The following is a 23,235-nucleotide window of genomic DNA, read 5'->3' as shown; positions in this document are numbered from 1 at the left end:
ATATGGACTTTATTTGGAACAAGAATAATTAGTTAAAAACAAACTACAATTGTACAACATTGTTCCTTGGAAACATTTTAACAATTGGATATGAGAGCTGAATTGACACTCCTCGACACTCCAAATCATACTTGTGAGCCTTGTGAGATAAGCCATCCAATGAAATCTAAGAAAGTAACATGACGTCTTTCAGAATAAAGTGTACACATCCTGTTATAGAATACACACACTTCTGAATAAGGTATTACACACACACATGTTACACCTTAACATCTACAATTGTGCCTGAGGCAACGCATATAAGATGTCTCAATGAGCCATGACTTGCAACACACCTTCAAGGATGAAAGGGCGTCACTTTTGGAATGCAGATGAAGAAACAGATAAGAAAAAGACATGTTTTCCTCATAACGATAAAGCTACGTCATGATGTCAGCTTTTTGTCTTGGTTCTCGAAACAAAGAATTCAAGGTACATGTACATATATTATCAACCAGTATTATAACACCAACCTGAAATCATCACCGATTATATGACCATCATATTGTGGGTCTCCAAAAGGCAGTTTTGTGGCCGGAATACAAAGTGAGGAAAATAATGGTGTCTCCAACATAACTTAATGTGTGATCCTTGTTCATGTACTACCCGAAAGCCTTAAGGAGTTACTTTCATGAATCATAATAAGACAAGTACATGTAGATACCTGAAGAAACATTGCCAGCTCATCCCCTATGACGTTTCGTATGTATACTGCTTCAAGACAGTCATTAACAGACGGTTCCAGCAGGGTTCAACAAAGAACAGGTCAAACAAGCGAAACAACCTTCTGTATCCCTCGGCAGTTGTTTTACTGGATGTCCCATAAAAACTTTTGTCAGTCTAAGAGCTCCAACGACTCAGGCAGACTCTGAACACTTTGAGGCACAGCTTTGAATGTAGATGTAAGTAATCAAGCGTATCGCATCACTGGTACGGCGAGCGGTGAGCACTGGCAATCCCGTTGGGCTCGCAAAAGGAAATGACTTTCACATCCTTGTAGAGCTAACAGGTTCTTTGGAGACAGAGAGGAAAAAAAATGACGAAGTCAGGCTTGGCAAACATAGGACACGTAACAAATGCTGAGGTAGGTTTCCGACCTGTGACCTCTAGAGAACTTCAGTTCAGTGGGCAGCACTCTATCAGTCAGGCATGACGGTCCTCCGCTTTAAGCGGTTAGCACTTGAACACAAAGACACAGTCAGGAAACTAGTCACACTACGCTGGTACCGCTGTGGCTAGTAGTATTAACACATAAAAACAAGACAGCTAATAAACATACATATATGTGAATGTCCCTCTAAACTTTAAAAATACCTCCCTCTCTTCCCCTGCTAATTAATTTATAGCTCCAAAAGATTATCATGTACATTACATGTACCAGTGTAGTATCAGTGACCATCGGAGTTGTGTGTTCAAATCCAGATATAGCCATCTTATGTGTACATGCAGCGAAAGTATTACACAGGCTGGCAGGTCAGGTGGCCCCTGAGTCTGATTTCGTCCATCTGTTCATCTAAACTTCAATATATAGGAAGAATAGGGTGATCAAACACCAACAAAATAAACGAATTATTCTGGAAAATCTGCACTTACCATAGTTTGACGGGAACACTTGACAAGTTACATGTTCCAGAGCTGGACTGCTCTAAGTTCTAGTCAACAAGGAGTTGAATCAAATGTTAAACAGGAGATTATGAGTAAAGCCTTCCAAAAGTCACTACACTGATATAATCGGTCCTGTATAATAATCAAATAAATTTGACGGATGATGGAAAAAAAGGCAATAAAAGAATATCTAGCACTCCCGTGAACCAATGCTAAGAGGGTACATTTAGGTCATTTCTTGCTTAGGCTATTGAAGTCATGGAGTTTACACGAACACGATTTCAAAAGATTCCGATTCAAATCTGGTCACATAAGAATGTCTATCTGTGAGGAAATCTACCTCGCCCATTGTACAATGTGTATCGTCCTTCGTAAACTGGTTATTCCATACATTCAGGCTTTTATTCATGAGCCTTATGATGCAAAAAGTTTTTCTCTCTACAGACATCTCAGCCTAAGAGTTGCTACGACCAGTTTTTGTGTCACATTAGTTCTTATGCTATGCTGCAACATTTCCATGCGATGCAAAACAGGAGTCGCCCCCTATTCTGAGGCTTTGAAATCCCATTGTTAACAGGAACTTGAGAAGAAAAAAAAACATGAAAAATCAGCGAGGCGGAACCAATTTCATAAGGGCACAATGAAAATCTTGTTTGTTTAATGCCTTCATGACATGGGATGCTTAATGTTTTCATGGCTGAACGAACTGAACAAAAAGTCAGGTGAAAACCAATAGAGCACATTCTTCAAGGCAATATGCCACTTTATAATGAGCCTCAGACTGGGGATATATAGTACTCCCAAATTAAACATTGACATGCAATGACGTCACGTACGCCAGGTATTTCCTACCCTGATACAGTATGATAGCAATCTTATCCTTCATGAGATTTTAAATTACTCCTCTGCATTGAATAACAGAGATGCCTATACTAGCTGAAATATGTGAAAAAAAACATCCCGACCAAAAACAAACATTATTCCACGAGTCATGAATCACTGGACTGTATAGGTATCTTTGTGTGACGAGCTGATGTGCTTAATCAGAAATGAAAAAGACTGAGTATTGAGTCAGTCAAGGTTCCTTCAACGGCCTTAGGCGGTTTCCATCAAAACCTCGTTTTGTACGTGGGATAACGAACTTCTCCGTTTTTAGCTTGAACGGTTTGTTTCCCCACCCTAAGTTATAATTAATGCCTAATTTGCTCCCAGCTATGTTCATTGTTTCTCCCCTTCATTTCAGCTTGTCACTTGTATTGCTAGACTGGCATCAATCAGCAATACAATTCCTAACACTAAAACAGGTTCTTTACTCTCTAACGGAATTTATGATTCCCCCACGTCTTTTTTTCTTTCCCTCATATCTTCAGGTGCCAGATTTTTTTCACCTGCCGTCAGTGTTTTTTCCCTGTATCAGTTCTCAGGAGTTCCTGTGTTGAATCAAACATTCTTCTCTTTACCATCCTATAAATAAAATGCCATTTGCTTAAATAGAGGTCAAACCTTGGCTAAATAAAACTGACTAGGGAACACTGGTATTTTTAGGGTTTCATTTTAGGGGCAACCAACTGGTACAGCCTGCCACTCACAAAATACCCACTCACTGTGACAGTCCTTGGAATTTAATGTACAAAACACTTCTCCGCTCAGTTATCATTAATACGCTTCTCAGAAAATACAATTTTTCCAACTTCATAATTCTAAGAAAACAAGAATTGCAGAAATTCATCGAAATATAAATATTTTTTCTCCTTTATTTTTTTTTTTTCAACGTATAACTGACAAAAAATTAAAAAAATTTTTCCCCAGCTACATTAAAAATAGGAACTTTCCTTTAACTTCTTTAAATCTGCAAATTGTTACCTTGTTTATAATGCAAACTAAGTTATTTCTGGTCACTTTCTCAAAAAGAATTGCAGACACACAGCGATCCAACAATATTACAGTACTTATGAACTTACATGTCTATATCATTGTATCCATGCATGCCTGCACATCAGTAGACTTTCCTAAAGATATACGGTATAAAGATATAATTTCTATTAAATGACCAGATTCACAAAATAACATTTAGCCAAAATGGTAAATGGAAGCAAAGTAATTAATTTTCAATAATGAACATGCAAATTTGTTCACAAATGCAGTGTGAGGAAGATTTGCTGGGATCAATACACCTTTTACATGTACACGTGAGGATGTCTAGTGATATTCACACGTTGTGACAAGGATAAGACTGGGAGTGCATGTATGTCCGTAGCTGTTTAATAAAGGAATATATATATGTATATATACATATATTACAATGGCCTTCCCCATCTCTTTTTAACCCAACATTTAACAACTTCGCTACACGACACAAAGACACAAAAAAACGGACCGCATTCCTTGTTGGTTGCCAAGGAAAGGCATGATCAAAAATACCCTGTGGTTCTTTGCCAGATCATGTCAAGTAGCATGTAGGCATAAAGTCGTGTCTACGTTGGTGACCACTCTCTGATCATACGAGAGTCCGGAGTAGCACAGAGACAAAGTGAATCATGTGCTCAAAATACGTGAGCTCTTTGTTTCCAGCCGGCCAACATTTTCACCGTCCTAAAACAATTGTTGCTCAGGTTCGTGACTTGTCACCATCACTCGCAGCGGTTTGTGAAGTGCATTGGGCTAATGGCAAATTTTAATCCACTTTTCTCTAACAAGACAGGTACAGTACCTGTGGAAATCAACAGGTGTCCTCCATCGTCAATCTCACAAAGAGGCTATTCCCAATTCTGCTTAATGACAACAGCCGGAAATGCTTAATTTATTATCCGTCTGTCAACTCAGTACAGAACCGCTGCTCAAGTATTATTAATAGTCAAGTTTTTACCATAATGCTACGTTATTATGGGAGTGTCTACAGATTACAGTCAGTGAAATCTTTCTGACCTCTTCTCTGTCTGGTACATAACTAAGTCCTGATCACCAATCTTCAGCTTTACAGAAGAATACATGTAGTTCTTTTTAACCGATAAAATCTTTCTGAGTCACTGGAGCACATGCAATCCACATTCTTTTCAATCTTTAAGTGGATAAGCATTACTTACTTCTGCCAGTACCAAGTCCTACAAACATTAACATTGTGTGTACATTGGACGAAGACTCATAATTACCAACCACACATGCGCGCTTTGTCTGTTTTATTATTACAATGGACCCTCGTCATTCCAAATGTAACTGTAGTTTTTCAACCTATTCACATGTTTGAGAGATGTTTATTTAAGCTTATTCTGGGGGCATTATTCTGTGTAGACTATAAATAAAATTATACACTTTGCAAAGCCTTCAAACTGGCCAGCCCAACTAATGTAGTTTTTGTCTCCAAAATCAAATCAAAAAATGTACATAAATGGTGTTGAAAGTTACTCTTTCATATACAAAAAGTTTGAGGAAATACAATGTAGCGTAATTATGAAAACATGGGATCATTGCCATGGAAACAAGCACTAGTTCCATTTGTCACATAAGATTTTGTCAAAATACATGTATGTACATCAACCTATAATGATAGGTTTCTATCTACATGTAAAATAGAACGGCCTTCTGTCCACAGATTTATAGCAAACATACATAATGTGTCCATGCATCATAATATCATATTATGGTCATATATACAAAGTAATGGAACTGCATGTACACCCTGACCATTCATCAGCACCATCCCTTCCCCCCACCCCCAGCCCACCACCCAACCCCACCCCACCACCCACCCCCACCCCCAACCACATAGAGCGCGTAGAGATTACATTGTAATGGGAAGCGCATTATAACAAAGGATGACAAGATCTGAATTGTAACAATCAGCATTACCATGGATTTGGAAAGCCTGTTAAAGAAAAGTCTGTTTGAGCGAGAGCCGATTTCCTGTGGGGTAACATCATGAGCTGGTACATACAGCCTCTCAGTAGCACAGGCACAAGAGAGAGAGAGAGCGAGCGAGAGATACACATAGGTACCGCCTTATCCTCGCAATGCAGCCCCCTAATCTCCCAGAGAATGGTCACTGTCACACACGGCCTGATAGTTCAAAGTCAACTTGTGAACCACCACTACCAGGACACACACTGGTCCCAAACTGCCGGGTCGCTTTGGAGAGCGTCGGAGTAGTGTCTGGTGCAAAGTCGCCTAAGTGGCTCTGGTCTATGTGACGAGAAGCTGTGAAGGTTGATGATCGCAGACCTCCTAACCTGTACATCACAATGGGAGAGCATCCATAAGTGGATTGCAACCCAACGCAAAACGTGAGCAGAGAATCACAAATGTTTCATGAAAAACACTCAGTTTTAACGCAGACACTTCTTTTCCATTAGGCTTACCAAGTTACACGCATATAATAACAAATGTTCTGTTGACTTAATTCTAACACCCACACAAAGATTTACAGCACAGTCATTAACACAGATGTACTCATGTACAAATTTGCTCCATTGCCTAAAATTAAAGCATAAACCAAATTAAACTTGAACTTCATTTGAACGCAGATAAATATTGTGTGATGTGAAGAGATAAATCTTTCCAACAGAAATAATCATACTTTTTCAGAAGTTTCAATAGGCCATCCTGTGGTTGTATTGCTATTAATACAGATGAAGTCAAGCCTATCCTTTCGTGTGTACACGGATAGCGTTCATTATGTCACAAAATTAGCCACAGCAGAATGTAAACAGGAAATAGACAGCATGTAGTGAATCATGCAGCACTACTGAGACAATTTAATCATTTGCTGACCAGTGCTCTTGAGTGCAATTGCACCTGAGGGACAAGCCAAAGGCTGTGAAAGAAGTTTAATCATGAACATACATATCAGGCCACAATTTCAACTTATTACCTGTACTGTATATTATCGGTAATTGAGGTATTTCTGTAGTTATATTTTACTATGGCAGACTTGCCTTTAGAGGGACTCACACTGGACATATGAATCTACATGTAGCCCCAGACAACCCAGTCTAACAAACCATGCAGCCTGGAAGGCAACGATCATGGTCCTCGAATCTTATCATCAGCTCTAAATATAATTAATTTCATGTGGAACCATACAAAGGAATCATGTTTACAATATAAGAAAAAAGATTCAACTAAAATGGTACATCGACATTTCAATCACCTGTCTGCAGAGGGCACTGTACCTGTATTTCTACATGTGCTATATGCTCAGCTGCCTATGCAGTATTGGAACTGTCTTTACTTCAGAGTACATAGAGGGTATATAAGTTTTATTATTATACCTCATGGAGTAATTCTTGACTTCCATTAGTGGAGAGACGGACGTGATATTCCACAAAACATGGTGTACATTTTTGATGTTTTCATTAACAACAGGTAATCTGGGATAAATAAAAAAATCCATAAACCTGACAATGAACTCGGTAAAAGGAGACACAATGTGTGTACATGAAGTTGTTAACATTAACATGGAGGTGTGACACGTTAGCCTTATGAGCCGAGATCTGGTGCCTGATACACAACTGTTTATCTTCACAGGTTACATTCTGCTCTGGACTTGGACTCTGATATGCAGGTGAACACTCCAGAGTTGGCCCTTTGACCAGCATCCAGATCGAGCCTTGGATTCGTGGAATGGTGGCAACCTGAGAGGGAACAACGTACAAGTACCAGCTACGAATAATTTAAGATAGCACAGGCTGCGACCACAGCCAGTCAGAGTTTGTGCCAAAGTCTTGTGTCAATATGATAAAGGTCTACAGAGGCCACTGTCAAGTGGAAGGCTACTGACCGCCCCATATAAACTTCCCAAAAAATGCCAGACCCATGGGTACATGAAAAATGCAACCTAACAGTTTTAGCAAGACTTCAAAAGGATGAACTTTTTTAAAGAATATCTACATTAATTCTAACTGGTAACTAGAAATTCTTCCCTTCAGTGAATTATAACTGAGCACGAAAATTCAACTTTGTAGAAAATGCTTAAAACATGCCTTTATGGTGGCGACATTATTTACATTCTGGAATTTTGGAGGTTTTTTTTTTACCACCTGAACAAGTCGTTCATACCTAGAATAGCGATGGTTTTTGGAGGAATGTAGGATGAAGAGCTTTGACCAAGGTCAGGTTTATGGCAAAGTACTGGCAAAAGCTTAGAAAATTATCTGTGGTTCATGACCAGACATGTTTAACTACAGCATCAGACAACTGTCCAGCTCACTACATTAGCTCCACATATAGGCCCTGCCAATCTGACTCTCACTGAGGCTACCATGGGGGAGATAGCAACCACTTGTCCCAACCCTAAATAATAAATATTGAAGCCTAACACATGTTCACTCCACAGGCATCCATAATCTGCCAATGACATTATCCACACTAATGTTAGTGTGTGTATATGTACACATATGTCTGAAGACTGTTTATTCACTGTTTCTACAGTTTTGGGTGAAACCAAAACAAAAGTGTAGTCCACATTCTAGAGCCTCGTGTATGCTCAGGCTGCTTATGGCGACTTGAATAACTACAGATGATACCTTTGAATCTAACAGCTTATCTATTTTTCACTAAAGACCTATACAGATTTAAATTAATATTACAGATGTCAGATTGGTCCTCAAAAGAGTCATGTTCTCTACACGTCATGTTAGGTCTCCAAAGAAACAAATCGTTATTTTGCCCCAGCTTAGCATGAGCAATACTGATGTTTAAGTAGACAAATATAGACATCTGAGATAATCAACAGAAAGCTCAAATGTAAGTCTCATTGTTTCAACTCCTTTGGATGAAAAGATAAATTTTAGTACCCTAAAATAAATTGGAAATGAGACTAAAAGTACAGTGAATGGACAGTCAATGATAGAGATCTAAAAAAACTTGGTCATATGGATAAGAAGGGAGGAAAAGCTGAAGGTGACTGACTGACAAAAACCAGTATCAGCTTTAATGTGAAGGTAAAAACGAGATAAAGCAAACAGTCGTGGCCTTCCAAGAGAGAAAAGCTATTACAGGCAATGTTCTTTTTTTTCACTCCTTGACACACATTCCAGTCTTATTTTGGGAACTTCTTGGCTGCCCAAGGATAAGAAGCCAGTGTCACACACCACTGACCACTGGCCAGAGACCGTGAAATCCTTAACAGTTCACATCTACTATTTCCTTTCTCACAGTGATTGACTTTATTCGCAGCTAACGTTTGCAGAAATCTTGTCCCAGCTGAGGCCTGCCTGCCTGTGGGCTATATCCATGTCATGTGCTATCAATTTCCAATATTGCCGTGTGATCAGCTGAGGCCACTTGATATGATCGTCCACTGCTCTATGTCGAGCACCTGTTCTCAGGTACACAGACTCTGATCACAGCACCGATGTTCACCTCACATGGGGCAGATTCCACATTGATTAGCATTCTGCTCATGTGACCCAAAGACAAAGCTACCAATGTACGATAAAAAGACGAGTGTTCTCAAGTGTTGTACTCACTTAACAAAGCCTTTGTTGTGCGGGACAGAAAAAAGTGACAGCAGGGGGGAGAGAGAGAAAGAGGAGGGGTTAAAATGTGGCGATAAGCTGATAGCTTTCATTGGCCTCCAAAATTATTCAAAAAATATAGTGTCTACTTTGTAGGCAAAAAACAAATGATAAAACTTCACTGGCATTTTACTGTATCTGATTCATCATGCATTCGAGCCCATTTACCTACTTTGTAGTTATATAGTGCCAAAAACTCATCAAATTTCATGGATGACTGAATTTATGCTAATAGTACGACAGGGCGGAACCATCATATTTCACGGGCATGTGGGCCGACCTATCATTAGAGGGGAATTAGACTTCAGCGAACACACAACCAATATGCATGAGAACTCAAAGAGCGGTGAAAGTTCGTGAGAATCATTTTCGCTGTCCCGAAATACAACAAGATGATTTTAAGTCCCTGTAATGCAACAGGCATGCCTGCATGTATATGTTAAGCCTGTTGACCCAGGGTGCGTAAGCACATGCCAAAACCAATTTCAGTCCATCAGGCCATGAAGACACCTGCTCATCTGCATATTTCCACAGGCCAGGTGTGTCAAGGATTGAAACGATGCATGTATGCAAATCCTCCATGCATTAATTACATAGAAACCCAGGCCCAGCACTGGACCATTTCAAACACTCATTTCCATAAACATGTTTTTGCGTATCTCTAGTGAAGAGCACACGACCATGTTTATTCAATATGCATATATATTCTTCTGGAGATTTAGAAGGCATACTAGTACATACAGTTCATGGTGCCTATAACTTGTATCCATGATTTATTTTCAACCTGACCATGTTAATAACACTATTACCATTTTGCAGTGAAAGCCCTATAAAGTGACAGGCTATATGTGCATTTGATTTAGATTAATACTTGTGGGTAAAAGCAAAATTGCTCATTCCTGACTCCAGAATCTGTTCACATACATATATTCATGTTTCTTATATAAAAATACATATTCATTTTTTGTTCCAATGGAACACAAAATAACAACAGAGGGTAAAGAGAAAATTTTTAAATGTCCGTTAATAACCATGACGATCTGAACAGCTGCCGCTTAATTCTGGCTAACAATGAATAAACCCTGCTTCATTTGAAAACCATTCCACAACAACATTTACTTGTCTGTGTCAAAAGTACTCAAAACAAATATCCATGTCTTTAAAAGTACCCTTGGATATACATACAAAAGGTTGTACCCAAGATGTATTATTTAAGGACTCTGTCGTCTTTCTCCCAACCATTCTTTCATTACACCCCAAGGGAGAAGAGGTTAGTGTACAAAAGTTCAAAGGGTGACTGAGACCATCTTTGGTGAACCCAGTGAAGACTTGTGCATGGAAGCCCAGCCTAGCGTGGCGATGCATACAGGTGGAATTTCACCAGGGTTTAGTCAAAGGTCACTGATTCTAACCTCCCCAGGCAATAATTCCTCATTCAGAAGAATCAGTGGTCTGATCACTTAAATATAATCTCAGCCAAATTTGCCTGACCCATTCGATTGTTAAATGTGGTGTTTAGTCCGGGTGCTCCAGGCACAAATGGTCCACATGGAAACCGCAAGGACTTGGAATCATGTTACTATTACATCTGATTATCCCCACTTGTGGTTTTCTAACAATCAATCCTTTTCACGGACTTTCAACAATCAATTATACTTGGGTTCCAACAATCGATCTTACTTATGGGGTTCCAATAATCAAACCACTTATGGGGTACCAACAATCAATCCCACTAATGGGGTTCCATTAGTCAATCCTACTAAATGTGGCTCCAATAATCAATCCTAGCAATGGGTTTCCAACAATCAATTCTAGCTATGGGGTTCCAAAAATCAATCCTACTGGGGTTCAAACAATCAATCCCACTTACAGGGATCCAACAATTATAGTTTTGGGGCTTCAATAATTAATCTCACTTATGGGTATCAAAAAAATAAATCCTAGTTATGGTGTTCCAATGATCAACCCCACTTATCAAACAATTAATCCCACTTAAAAGGTTCCTTGTGTATCCAACTCATGGGGGGGGGGGGGGGGGGGGGAAGCAAAGTTTAATCCCAATAATTCACCGTGCTTTTAACAACACGGTTCTAACAATGAATCCATTAACATGGTTTCAGACAAAGTAATCTCACTGACACTGTTACAGCAATAAAAACCATTTGCAGGGTGTCAGCAATAATCCTGCTTGTAGGGTTCCAGCAAGAAATCCTACTGGTAGGATTCCAGCAATAAATCCAATTGACAGGGTTTCAATAATTAATTCCTCCTAAAGAGTGCTATTAGTAAGTCATTCTCATTCACCTTTTTCCTCAAACTCATGAACCGAATACATCCCCAAGACATTTAACACTGCAAATGACTATAAGCATTATTCTGATCAATTATACCTGGATGCAAATGAGTCATCACACCTGTTGCCATTAAACCAAAATACACACAGGTATACAGATACACTCAAGTACCAGAGTGCATGTAAATGCCCATATAAAGTCACATTCCTGTCGAAATTATTCCAACACATAGGAAATTACTTCCTTATCATGTTCTTCAGGCTTAGAAGTAATTACAAATGCATGTGCAAATACTCCCAATCCATATGCTGTCTTCATTTACACCCATACATATAAATAGATATACATGTATGTATGCCGTTATAATTTCATGCATTGTGCATGAATATGCCTTAGGAGAGAAATGTCAACTTGCCCCAGAAGAGCACACCTTGACAATAACCAGGTGTAAATGGACATTTACTTGGTAGTTCAGACATCTTCCGTAGAAAACATATAATGCCCTATGTCCATACATTTAATATTATACATTTATTTGTTGTTTCTTTTTTAATTTTTTTTTTAATTACCTGGATTCTAATTAACAATCAGACGGAGCTGAATCATACAATACTAATGTACATGTATTACAGCAATGAAGACTGCCAAAATGCATACATGGATCATATGTCAGTTCATACATGTATTTCTGCTTGGGTTTTGTGTCAAATGAAACAAATACACAAATTTCCCATAAACACCATAAACAATGTCTAACAGGAAACAGGAAAGTCAGTTGCCAGTTGTGATAATTTTGATGTAATATTAACACATGACAATATAATAAGGTTACAGTGTACAACTGTTGAGTTGCTAGGTATTTTTCTATCAGGCATGATATAGTACAATACACATGTACACACAGTCTCTACCTGTCACCTGTCAGCTGAAGCAATAATAAAGAGGAAAGAAAAAAAAACAACATCTTCTACACATATCATTCACTCCATGTAAATGGCAAAGAGATGGATTCTTTCTAGTTTACCAGTGCTGGTACATTTATTAAAGCAGCACTTACATGTCCAATGCACAAAGTCAACCTTATAGCATCATGGGACAGACCATAGGAATACGGTCGGTATAGTCTCACAAAAAATGGGCAGCAACTCTCTCTCTAGCAAAACATCCCCCCCCCCCTCATCCCACTGTACTTAGGCCTTTCACACGACACTTGGCCAGTTTGCTGCCTTCTTAGGTCTTTTTCACATTTGGTAAAGTTTTGACAGTCAACAACCCCACACTGGGGCCTCACTCATAAATTACTGAATCGACTGTGGCAGAGTTGGATGGGGCACCTGTAAAGGGGGAAATGAAGCACACATCAAAGGCTGTACAGGTATTGACCTGGAGATTTGGGCTGCCAACGCTGGCCGCTGTCAGTCTACTCGCAGTCTGTGAGCAGAAAGCATGCTTGACACCCTGCCCATTACTTTAAACATTAGGACAGACTTGGGCACAGCGACCACACTCAGACCAAACCAGTTTCCTGAGAACCCAGCCTGCTCCTATTTCAGCCGAGAGCTGCCAGGAATACTGATTTCCTCCCCTTTGTGCCCCGCCATCATCGTCAGTGACATAGGTGAGACACGGTGGCAGCAGACATGTCTGTGTAAATCAATAGGTATGTCAAAGCCACTGTACCAACATAGGGTTCCCTTGTATAGAAATGTGCCGTCACCCCCTAAAATGTGCATAAATTACTGCCAATATCGCTGTGCTATCTACTTAATGCTCAAATGACTTTTCTCTTTAGGGTGACTGCATGCATATATATACAGACTTAATTAACAATTTTTTTCTTTGTGACAAAAGACGGCTACAAAACCCCCGACAGACAAACTCTAAGACAAAGAGCTTGTTCACCCACACAACTTGTTAGCAAAGTTAAAAACAATGACAACAATTGTACCTGGCTGGTATTTTCCTTTGAATGTCACTGGCATTGTACAATTAAACTAACCAGTCTACCATACTACATCCTCTCTACAACCCAGGAACATAGCCAAATTATTCTCACCCAGACCACATGGCATAAATAACACATCATATTCAGTCTCCATTAACCATTTAGCCTTTCTGGTAATTATGGTGCCATTGTGAAAAAACTTAAAAAGAAAAAAAAAAGTACACACAAGTCATGCATATGATAATTTACATTGCCTAAGCTTATAACATACTCAGAATTCACCTCTAGTAGAGCGGAAATAAAGAAGTCACATGAAAGACGCGAGACCTGTTGAATACAGCAATGTTAGCCTGTGAGGTACATAAACCATATTCTCCGGCCTAGTTGCACCTTTTACAGTGCAAGCTAAACTGTAATGAAGAAAAGACTCACCATTTCAAAACGGGCCGCTGAGCGGTGGAAGACACTGGGAGAGAAATGTCAAGGCAATGTAATCCAGGTGTGTGTCAACACGAAATGGTGCTGTAGTTACCTGCTGCTGATTACAGTGCCACAGGTGAGCTGGTCTGCAGACAAGCCTTTAGCCTGGCCCTGAGTGTGTGTGTGTGTGTGGTGGTTGGGGAGGGGGGAGGAGGTTTGGGGCAGAATTAGATGCACTCCTCCCCGCCTCCAGGCACTGCCTCTGTTAGCATGCTTCTACCCAGGCCAATCGCACCTTATTCGTTTGACGTCAACATGTCTCTAGTCGCTTTCCTAAAGTTTTTTTTATCTTTCTCTTCCACCCTCGCTTCTGCCGAAATTGTTTTCTACTCCCCCACCTATTTTTCTGGGATTCCTCAGTAAAGACAGGCTAAACGCTGGGTGTCAACACAATTTCAACAGGTTTTGGTGCGGCACAGATACATGGCAAAATGTAAAGTAATGCCAGCACTCGTGACAAAGCCTTCGCCTCTGCTGGGTATTTTTAGCCTCTACTTCACATGATATCAGTCACATATTGGGGCAAGAAGATACCTGGCCAATTGAAATTTATCGTCACTGGCACTGACACAGGTATGAAAAACGCAATCGCTGGGAAAATATCTGCACTCCAAACTACATGTACCAGGCTGGTCACAGTTGAGTGAGCAGGGAATTACACATAGCTTATAGGTGCACCAAGGAAGCAGATGTGCGAGCAGATTGTTCAACCATTTTCCACTTTTGTTGGGAACAGTTCTTTATCTATTCAAATTCACCAGACTAGTATATACTTACAAGTATGCAACACAACAACAATTTGCTTTTAGCCTTTATTAAACAGCCTAATAAATGTGAATGTTTTTTAAAGAAGGCTCAGCTCTGACAATGACTCGAGAAAGATGCAAAGAGAACTTGCATTCATGATTCTTCAATCTTCATGTTTGTGAAAAAAAAATAAATAAATAAACTTTCCCGTCACTCGTGTCACGCAAGCTTGTAAATGGCCTCGGCACTTCAGTCATCTACATGCAGCTTCATTAAAGCACTTTCATCTTTAAAGCTTTGAAGTGATTTATTCAGCTCTTCCATTCTAAGTTTTCACTTGAATATGCAAAACAATGCAATGACAGAATTGCAGATAGCTACCTGTAGCATAATGCTGGACTGTCTAGTACTGGTAGCAAAATCACCTGCATCAGCTTGGAATACCCAATTAATGAATAACTGAATATGGGTTTTCAAATAAACATCACTGTAGTATCAAACTTTATATACTACACATGTATGAAACAAATGAATCTTGGACAGTCTAACCATGCCACTTGAACACGTACATCCAACAACATTTCCAAAAAATCATTTTTGCAAAGTTTCTTTTGTGAGTCAACAATTCTTGAAGAAAAAAATTGTTCCATGAATTTTTTTTGTTTTTTGTAGAAAGTAAGTTCTGTCTGTCCATGCATAAACTAAACAGCAAAATTAAATGACAGATAACACACAAAAATGTCGAAGAATTCATCCAGTGAGCTACAATAAACAGGTAACAAAGTATTGGTACTGAAGCACCTCAAAGATGATCTACAGTTTGTCAGATTGCTGGTCGCGAGACTACAGTACTCCAGTCCTAGCAGAATTTACCTGGCACCAGCTAATCTCAACTTGACACACTTTCAAACTACTTTGAACTTTGGACAAGTTAAAGTGCAATTTATGTTTGACGCAGTCATCGCTGGTTCTGTTCACGGTCTGTAATAATCTCTCAACTTCTCTGATTCTCCACAACGCCCATCCTCCGCTGTCGCACAGGTAGAATAAAGCCATCCTGGACATTGAACGATGTATCAAAGTACAGCCAGTTTAACCGGCATTATGATATCCCAAATCAACAGCAGGTACAGCACTTCCAATATGCCATTTCATCAGATTGGCCAATCTGTCAAGTTAGACTTACTGATACACATTAATACATTTAGGTTTTACATATCAACCAGGTCAACTCTGGTGCGCAAGCTGATGATGATGTAAGAGTTACATGTAATCCTAACCTATTAGATTTTGTTTACCTGAGAGTTTATCAAAACAATGATCATGATACCATGACAATGACATCAGACTTAAACAGGGACTGAAAACGACAAATGGAGAATATGTATTTTTGTCTCCATGCCATATATGTACATTTATGTGTTAACATAAATGCTTTGCTTCTATTCTCTTTTTTTCCAGGTAACACTGACATTTTACTCTACAGACATCCTGTAAATACACTTCCAAATGAATTTATTTTAACACCTTAAACTAAGTTTGATGGCTTAATTATATTTGTTTTGCTCTACTTGCAGTCTTTGAATCGAGATGCAAATCAAAAGATCAGTGAGACCTGTAACCCGTAAAATATTTCCAAAGTTCACATTGCCTGTTCTATATGTAACTACAATGTATGTACTAAATTTATCACACAGTTTTTACGTAATGTGATGGGTTACAGATATGGCAGTAATTGACTATTATTACTGTTACAAGAGTAACAAATGTGATGGCAAATTGAGCACCATAGGCTATTTGTACTTCAACAAGTTGACTCATTGGTTTTAAATACGTTTTTTGTTCAGCTTAATCATCATGGGGCAAGCTTTTTTTGAGCGAAAAAACCAAGGAATTAAAATTGAAGGTGAGAGAAATTGCGGTCTATTTTCCTCAGTGGGTCTTTTGTTTCTGCCTGCCGAAAGCGACACAGAAAATGTGTTTATCGGCTTGTTTTAATGGCTTCTCCCCCAGGCTACTTCCATTGATGAGGTTTGCTGATTTCAGACTCCAAAGTCATGGGAATGTGAATCAGCTTTATGCACCATATAGAAACTACAGAATACTGAAGCTCGGCTTAATTGTGGCAACTCTACAATGTGTGCAATGGCATTCCCTTTTTCCATCACTACTCAGATAAAATTTTGTCTAGATGTATCTGATGAATCACAATGAGGCTCTTTATTCAGAAGTAACTCCATTTTGATTATGCGCAAAGAAGACTACGCCCTGAATCTTACATGCACAATTACAGAAATATAACTCTTTGTTGTAACATAATTTCTTAATTCTTCCAAGCTAGCCATGTCATAATATGTCATACAGGCAAGAGTTAACATGTTCAATATTTTAAGCTCAGGACGGCCGACGCCATGGAGAAAAACAGCCTTACAGGCAAACAGTTCGGTTATTTTGAGAATGCCTTCTTTTCAGTTTTCACTTTCACAAACCTGAAAGCCAACAAAATCTCGAAATATATAGTTTGAGAAATGACAGGAATGATCCAATCTGGAACCATAAAACATGACAGGGTAGTGTGGGGAAGGCTTTGCCAGGGTTAAGCAGATGAGTACACGGCACTTCAGACCAGTCTGTTTAACTAGGCCAATGGGCCTGTTGACAAGGGATAATCTATTAGGAAAACATGCTGTGTAAATTATGTGATGACACCTTTTAAATAGTTGCCAGGAGAAGAGTCTAAGGAAATCAGGAGTGCCAGCACAAGCAAGCAACAACCGCTTCAACACCAACACTAGTCAGGGACAGGAAAACAAAGCCGTTTCCTTCTCAAGGGATTTCAGCTGATTTTGACACCCACGGAAATCAATTGATGAACTTTCAGAAACAGTTTCATGTGTGAGAACAAAGACCCAGAGAGGGCAAAGAAACCTCTCATAAATACCATTGAATCACTGCTTTACACATGTCATATTCAGTGGTTTCAACATAGCTCCAAAACATGTACCAAAATACGAACACAGCCATCACCTCGTTGATGTACCAGTACACTCGATACTTATCCCTCCCCATTGGGTATTAAAATATTGTTTGACATCTGTACAGACTTACTAAAAATAAATATCACATCTCTATAAAACTATGTCAGGAGTGCATACATGCATGAACCCATCAGAAAAAAATGCGAAAAACCCAAATATTTACACATACATGATAAGGAACATTTTATTAAAGAGGGGGGGGGGGGGTGAGTACAAGATGTCAAATATAACAGGCAGTTCTTTTGACTGATATTCCTGGGCCAACAGATTTTGTGATATTAACGTATAAGAAAGCGATCCCCTCTTCAAAAAACTCATATAAAGAGATAATTTTCCCGCTCAGTCTTCTAATCAACAATGCAGATCTTCAGTCCTCCAAGCATATCACAGAAGTTGTTTCATTTTTTTTTTTCTATCTTAAACCACAATACTGACACACTGATGTTTTCTGAAATAGCTATCTTCTGTTCCTTGTAATGCACAAATCTTTGAGAAGACTTCTCAAGTTTGTTTTCTGGATAGTTTTGACTTTATTTCATTTTTTTTTTAATGAGGTATAAACACTGGGCTGCTACCTTGTTGAAAACTCGCCACTCTCCTGTAACTACTTCAGGGTCACATGAAGCATGTGTTTAACAACAAGAATTAGAATATAAGAAATAGGAGCATAAAAAAAAAAGAGGAGAGAGAGGAAAATTACAAAAATCAAAGCAGACATATCTGACAAGAACTGGAATTTCCAAACATTAATTTGCTAGTCCACTTCAAAGAAATACTTTGGATGACTAACACTGTGGCATTTATCCTGTCAAAATGTAGAACATTTTGTTAAAGTTCATTATAGTTAACAGATATGGACAAGCTCTACATGGGCTTCTTTGCAGATTAAGTTTAAAAGCAGAAACATTTGTTCTTCAAAACTACATCTATACCACTAAGTACTCATTCTTCAATCCTATAACCCAGAGTATTTTACATGTACACGATGAACATAAATGTCACACGAACATACTGCTCACAGTACATGTAAAATGGTCTAGGTTATAGGACTGAAGAATGAGTACTTCTTCTGAAATCTTCTAAGATGTTAATTCCAGTCACATTCTGGTCTCATGTTCTGATTCCAACAACATTTTTAGCAACTTAATAAATGTACACGTAAGGTCAATTAATAAATGAGGACATTTCACTATACACTTGACAACTGTTGTAACAACATGTACATGTGTAATTTTACTGCCTGCAACCTTCTCAGATGTTTAGACTTTGCAACACGTGAAGTCTGAACACGGCTACATTAATTTTTTTTTTAAATTTAAGTTTCAGTGAAGTTGGCTAACCCAGTCAACTGGTCTTGGATCTTCAAAATACAAGTAAATTTACTAATATCAAGGATCCTATGTGTATACAACATTGCCATTTACATTTACATATCAAAACGTTGAACAAATAAGAAGAAATATAAATATGACATGTTTTTCCTTCTGAATTTCAATGGTGATTAAACATATCTGTGACTATTACTACTATACAAGTATATCCCAGTTCTTGTGAGAAGGGTAAGTGGAAAAGACGACTACATATACCTGTCAGAAGATAATTTTGGCACTGAAAAATAATTCTGCCGGAGTCTTGCATTTAAAAATATAGTCTAACACACAATGAATGTAGAAAATGTGCAAATCAATTTGCTTCCTTCTCAAGTCATGTGTATTTAGCATGTAATATGTAATATATAGAAAGTGCTTTATTTACACCTCTAAGAAAAAAAAAAAAAAAACACAGAACAAAAAAAAGCTAAAGCTCTGAAAAATAGCCCAGACATATTCATAGCACCTAGGCATGTAAATTATGTTTTGAGTCAATCTACATGAAAGAAAAATCACAAAGGCTATGAACCAGGAAAGAGGCTGCGTGAAAAGCTGGTAGATCACATAGCCATGGAGCCAAAGCTGAGGTTAGGGTATCTCCACAGCCCAAAGAACACGTTTCAGACAATGGGGGCCGGCAATTCGCAGCACGCACAAAGGCAAGAATTCCCCCCAAAATCAGGCGCCATCCCAGCTACCTAGGTCAGTTAAATTCCTGTGAAACTTCGCAGTGGACGACATTTTTGGGTCTTCCGTCTGAGACGACACAAACATGTCTGCGGGTTCACGTCTACTTCAGTCCCCGCTGCCAGAAGAAGTTCACTTCTCAGACATCACAAAAACTAAGGGAGTTGTTTGTTATCTGACATGTCCAAGGTAAAAAAAAAATCTGCTGCTCTGACACTGATTGAAGTTCCAAATTGAAGTTTTACTTAAAGGAGTTAAACCAGGCCAAAGCTTGATAGCAATGGAACCAGAGGAAAAAGAGAAAAAAAAAAAAACATGCACACACACATATTAAAAAAAAATAATCTTACTTGATTACCTCTCAAGCAACAAAGTTATTCAGGGGAATGGATATTGATTTCTAGAAAAAATATTACCAACAGACATAATAAAAAAAAGACCAGAATCCTCCAATGTACATATATGGTACCTTTATCTAAAAGTTGCACACTTTTTGTTGTACAAACACGAATCTTTGCTGAAATTGGACAAAATCTCTACTCTTTTCATTTCCATACCCTTTCAGTTCCATCACCTGAACCTTCTTGCACAATTGACCTTTGCTTCTTCCATGCAATTTATCAAGGATTTTTTTGTGAAACTTCACACTGCTTGGCAAAAATACCTGTTTAATTTTATTCTGGAGTGAAAACATTTTCTTTTGTGAAGCGGCACACCTCAACTGCCATTTTCAATGACTCAGAAGGCCTGTCTATATAAGAGATTGTGACACCAGCCAGAGCTAGGCCTGACAAAATTTTGAATTACAATAAATGTACATCCAAAAAAAAAGGACAACAAAACTTTTAAACAAGCCAATGTGGAGCCAGTGAGTGGCTGAACATTGACACTGTCGTTTCAAATAAATGTCAGAGATTACCGAGAACGCACGTAATCCTTGTCCATTAAGGAAGTGTGTGGAGGGAACTCATGGGGACAAACTACACACAAACTGCCACCAAAACCAGTTCTGTCTACTCGCTCAACACTGTCAGAAAAGATGGGGCTTACAATATGTATGTTCAGAAGTTACACTATACATGAATAATATCAAATCTTTTCCTGGTGCACATATCCCCATCTCAAAGGTAGGAACAAGGCCTGTGGCATTTCTGGGGAATTTAACGCCGCCAGATTACAGACATTTTTTTTCAGTTCCTTTCAGTTCAGCAGCTTATGTCTATATTGTAACATTTAAATACCTCTGTCTGTTCAATCTAGCCCAGCCAGAGTAACACGAACATGATCATGGAGTTAAGCTGATAAAGAGCTGTTTAAAGCAGACTTTTTAATCTTGATGCGTATATTACCACAGATAACACACAGATAACAACAATGAATCATCACCATCAACACCAGTCTTAACTTATTCTCTCTCTTTTTTTTTTTTACTTGCATTCATTTGGTATATAATACCTATTGGTTGCTATGACAATGATGGTCTTGGCTTGATGGAATGCATGGAATGGCATCACCATAAACATACATATACCTGTATATGACATACATGTACATTCAAGAACAAAGGTATAGTGTTTTGTCAATACAAAAACTGCTAAAGCAATAATTCCTTTGCATTTTGTACACTTTCAAGTCTCTATTTGCCTGACCAAGTACTTAGTCTGTCAAGTTCCTGTAAGAATCCCAGGCTAATGCTGGTAGTACACATGAGACAGTCAGACCAAACACCCCCAAAACTGTACACTACGTGTGTGTATTTTATTCCACGCTGCTTGGGAAGGGAGAGGTGCAGAACTGGTTTTCCTACTTTCCAGAAAAACAGTTTCCCGCGTTCAAAGATTGACGCAGATAGAAGACTGATGAATATGGAGTACCTTCTCAATAACTAGAAACGCGGACCGAAAAAAAAGTAACAAAGGTGAGGAAATTTAGCATACAGAGCTGGCAGTCTGTTCCACTCGAGTTCACAAGTGGCATATATGCACAGCCAGAAAACAAAGTAACGCTTTCAGTCTTAGACATACAATTTTTTTTTCGTAATTAATGGAAATTCCGCTCATTTAATGGGGTGTAAGGCAAGTCTCTGAGAAACTCAATTTTCAATTCAAAGCACAAATGATTCAATGTCTATTTTGTAGCTAAACTCGTTGCCTCAAGCACCAAGGAGACCGCCCATTAACAGAGAGAGTGATATAATGAATATTAAAAACATGGGGAAAGTCTCATGTAGAGCCGAACTGTTAACACAGGTGCTCAATGACTTCCCAGCTACCAAATCCCTCCTTGCTTGACATCCCACCTGCCCCAAGGCAATGTTAATCGAAATACAAGAATTTAATATGAAAAGTTCCTTTTTGTTTTTCCAGATACTACCAGCCCTAAAGTCAAAATATATATTTGAATACCGATAGCTAAGAAGCTTGCTTTACTCTCTCTCTCATAACCCTTTTCTTCCTTGTTTTTTTTTTTTAATAATGTGCATCATTAATTTCCAACTTGGTTGTCGAATCATTAGAAGAGCACACACACAGCCACAAGTATTCATGTGGGCCCAGTATCAGTGTAATGCCAGATTTATAGTTAGGGATGCGGAGGTCAGCCGGTATAAAAACTGAGCTACACAGGTACATGTCGAGCAGGAGCTTTGAAGGATGGACTTGGCGTGACTTAGCCATACCTGTCTTGTACAAGTTGACTCAGCTGGATAAAAGCATGTACCTGCCCGCAGCCATTTATAAACCCTAGCATCTACCTCTATCTATCAGCATCTACTGCCATCTTTGTCCTATACCTCCACAATAATAGTAAGACAGGGCCAGAAATTTCCTGTCTGTTATTATCTGATCATTCTCTGCTATCGTAATTAACATGTTTTACCCAACATGGCGTTACAAATATGTATCTCCTTTTAAATATACCTTCACTACACAGAGAAGCATCAGCATACACGTTAGAAATGTTAGAAAGTATATGCTGTACAAAAGAGAATACAATCACGATATGTCTTTTGGGACATGAAAAGAAAATACAGAAAATGACGGTACATGTATGGAAAGCTGCTGTTAATTTCATTATCTGCAGTCTGTTTAAGCTGGTAAATTACATGTATGTTAACAAATAAATATATTTTTATTTATTTATTTACGTGACTGATGTATTACGCTGTACTCAAGAATACTGCACTTATACAACTGCGGCCCGCATTATGGTGGTAGAAAACTTGACACCCCAAAGGGAAACCCACGACCATCCCCAAATCAGTGCAAACATTTAGTTTAAGGATAGCATCTAGGAATTCTTAATTCTGAAATTTTGGCTTTCTGGATATGGTTAGAAAAAAACATCAAATTTCACCTACAGCTGGTAAAAGTTTTATTTTAAGGATAGGGAGTTTTGAATCTTTTCACTTTCAGGATATGGCTAGAAAACGGATACTGAATAGAGCTGTAACCTGTTACACTTAAGCCTGTTCCTTGAAATCCATGTAATCACATCCTTGATATGAGCTTTTATCTTGGC

The 23,235-nt window shown here is 38.6% G+C and overlaps 1 protein-coding gene across 5 annotated transcripts in view; it reads right to left on the bottom strand.

The window, feature by feature from the left end:
* Window positions 1–23,235, bottom strand: part of LOC135475006 (uncharacterized) — a 49,699-nt gene that overhangs the window by 10,908 nt on the left and 15,556 nt on the right. Inside the window, exon 1 of one of the 5 annotated variants that reach the window (XM_064754734.1) lies at window positions 13,827–13,898. The exons of 3 other annotated variants lie outside the window; for them this stretch is intronic. The gene's annotated coding sequence lies outside the window, so the exon portion shown is untranslated. Of the gene's footprint in view, window positions 1–703; window positions 921–13,826; window positions 13,899–23,235 lie in introns of those variants that run through there. One more of the 5 variants, XM_064754730.1, reaches the window with a different exon arrangement.

The sequence above is a fragment of the Liolophura sinensis genome, chromosome 9, assembly GCF_032854445.1.
Source record: "Liolophura sinensis isolate JHLJ2023 chromosome 9, CUHK_Ljap_v2, whole genome shotgun sequence".
Taxonomy (NCBI): domain Eukaryota; kingdom Metazoa; phylum Mollusca; class Polyplacophora; order Chitonida; family Chitonidae; genus Liolophura; species Liolophura sinensis.
The sequence above is the reverse complement of the archived record's forward strand: the minus strand, read 5'-3'. Positions and strand labels throughout refer to the sequence as shown.